The following is a 3,343-nucleotide window of genomic DNA, read 5'->3' as shown; positions in this document are numbered from 1 at the left end:
GTAAGCAGCTAGCTGATTTTCAAGTGGTTGTATCTGTGAAAAGCAAAACAAAACAAAGGAGAGAACACAGGCCAGCCATCTCTTCATTTCCCACCAGGCTACCTTCCTCCAAACTTCTCCATCATTCTATTCTATTCTTAGCCCACTGGGATCCCTCCCCATGATTTCAGCTTCTTTTTATGTGTTTTCTTCCCATTAGAATGTATCTGGTGAGCAGGTACTTCCTTTCTTTTTGCTTGTATTTTAATTCTCAGAGTTTAGCACAGTGCCTGGCACATCGTAAGGGCTTAACAGATGCTTGTTGGCTGACTGTTCTAAGAAAACAAAATTAAATGACAATTATGGAGACAACAGCAACAGCAAGGAGAGAACCAAAATTAGAATGTTTCATGTCATCTGTCTTGTTTCGATAGAACATGAATTCCTGGAGAGCATGGAGTAGGAGAGGCGTGTTTTCTTAATTTATGTTTTTCAAAACAATGACAAACAGCATCACGATTATATTTAAGTAGTGTTAATCCCTTCCCTTACCACAGAGGTTCATGAGAAGGGATGAACATTTCCTTTAATTCGTGTTTTTTCCTGACAAATGTGCTTGCAGGCCTTTTTCCAACATTAGACGAACAAACTCTGTATCATTCCTCACACCATGCAGCTCCTTTCTTTCTCTAATACATTCATGTAAGTGTGTTTCCACCTTGAGGAAAAGAAATAAATGTTAGCTTCCTGTTGCTATTTTTTTCCCCTCTGTTCCTTTTTTTGCCCAGCACATTAATATCAAAAATGAATGTAATTAACACAACCCTGTTTCTGCCTCACACTGCAGGAATCGGAACACTACAGGCACTCTGTGGAGCACTCCACCACCTGCAGCACTTTCCTTTTCATCAAGTAATGCACCTCAATGCCAGAATCAGGATTTGATTGAAAGCTTGTGCCAATATCCAGGACCAATTACCTAGAGCTTTACTTGAGTAGGGCTTCAGAATGTTGGCTCCCCGGACTCTTTTCAAGCTTCAATTAGGAAATGAGGTTACCTATTTTATTACAGGGGGGATAAAAATCATGTGCTAGATCAGTAAATCTCACAACCCGTGTTTCTAAAACAGCCTGTAGGGAGGACTACACCTGAAGACTCGTGAAGAGGTTTACTATATATGCGCAGCTGGTCAGACTATTTTGGCAGAATTGATTGGTTGGTTATATTTTTTTAAAGGCAATTGTGGAAGACTATCTTTTCATTAAAAATTAATGAAATTAGTGATTATTATTATTATTAATTATTCTCTTCTGTCAGATTTGTCAAAGTAAGTGTGAAGTGAAGGTGTGTTCAGGCACATTTTATAGCTCATGGAGATAAGACAAACTTGTAAAATTCTCCCTTCCCCCAATTTAACTGAGGTTGACAACAGAAATGCTTAACTCAACTGGTAGTATGCAAAATGAAAAATATGAGTTGTCAAGATGTATAATAATGGTCTGGGGTCTATGATCTTATATTTGTTTCACTTGTGCCATAGAGATACCCTTTTAATCTCTATTCAAAAGGGTAGGTCTGGTATCATCAGGGTTCTAGAGTAAGTCTAGGATTTGGAGGTGGTTTTCTAATGTTAGAGCTCACAAGACCTTGCTAATATATTTTCCCCCAATGATTAGCAATTGACATCAACTAGGTAACCAGACTTAATTTAATTAGGTGCATTTACTAAAGAATAGAATAAGAACAGTTAACACAAAATATTATCTTTACAATATTTATAACAGACTCTTCCACAAATGTATTCAACTTTCAGGGAAAAGTGGCTCACACTGAGGGAACATAGATAACACAACTTCTGAAACTTTTTTTTTACTGGAATTCAGAAGGTGTTCTCACCTAAATATAGAATAGCCTTTTTTGTTATTGTTAGGCACCTTCGGTTTTTGATGATCTGTTTCCTTAATGTGCCTAGTTTGTCTTGAGTTCCAATGCAGATCCTGCTGCCAGCCATACCTTTCATGGCTATATTGCTGGGACACCAAGGAAAAAAAGCCCAAATACTCCAGACTTCCTGAAATTTAAATAGTTCCTTTTTAGGAGGGGCTAGGGAGAGGACACCTATGCTCATTTCTCCCCTACCAAAAAATTTCCTCTCAGAGGCTTTGCTAGATTGTTCTCCCCTCTCTTACTACTGAAATTTTCTATGTTCACCAAATGGTCTACTGTTTTATACAAAGCCCAATGGCCACAAACATGTTTCTTTATCTAATCCCAGCACATTTGCTGTGTGGCATGATTTCACTTCATCCAATGACCTTAAATTCTTACAAATTGATCTAGAACTCCTCCCATCCCCAGTTAAAATTTGTTTGAGTCATTAAATCAAGAGATGTCTAGAACTTGCTCACACAAATTTCAAGTCTCTGATCAGTTGACAGTGGCAAAGATATGACTGCACGTGTCTTCAATCCAAATCCAGTGCTCTTTCAACTGATTTTGGAGATAATTTGTTGGACAATAAAACACAATGCATAATTAATAAATCCTATCAAGGTTAGTCATTGTGTCATAGATATGAAGGGTTCTCAAAGGCTATGTCAAGTAAGTAAGAGCTATGGAAGGTTCTACCAAGACTTTGAGTGATATTCCTGGTGACAGACTTCTTGTTTTATGAGCACTACTCCTGGATGAGTATGGAGAGGCTCATTACCAAAAGAGTGGGCTCTAGGGAATGAATTCTTTGGCCACAGTAATCCATTAAAGAAAGTTTTTTTAATGACATTTTAATGACTAATGAAAAATGGATCTGGTCTCTAAATTGCACAAATTAAATTGCATAAGCTAACTTAGTTCAGCATGCCAACATGGTTCTACAAAGAAGAGCTGTGAACTCTTTGCCTAATTTGGAACCATTTTTGCCTAAGGAGATGGACAAAAGCCCAATTTGGCAATTAAAAAAACTTTACCTTGCCAAAAGTTGGGAAAAGTTCCCAGTATCCTGAAGAAGTTAATAGTAATTGTTCTGGGTACCTTCCAGCTCTTGGTTCTATTCCCTACCTCTATCATTCCAAAAGAACCTAAAAAAGAGATAGGCTTTTTTTCTTTATCCCAGAGGCCAAGAAGGATGAGAGAAAATAACTGTTTTCTTAAATAAAGTGACAGGGCAATAATGGATTTTTGTGGTATGACATGTTGGCATTGTGGTGATTCCTTTGTAGTTCAGTGTCAATAAGCAATGGGATTATTCTGAAATACTTTATTCCTCTTTGCTAACCTGCTCTAAGAGAAAATTGCCTTAAGTCTGGATCAGGTTTGATTTGGAACCTTTCAGCTCCAAGAAACTGGTTTAAATCTATTTTAGAT

Source organism: Trichosurus vulpecula, chromosome 8 (genome assembly GCF_011100635.1).
Source record: "Trichosurus vulpecula isolate mTriVul1 chromosome 8, mTriVul1.pri, whole genome shotgun sequence".
Taxonomy (NCBI): Eukaryota; Metazoa; Chordata; class Mammalia; order Diprotodontia; family Phalangeridae; genus Trichosurus; species Trichosurus vulpecula.
Note: the sequence above shows the minus strand (reverse complement) of the source record.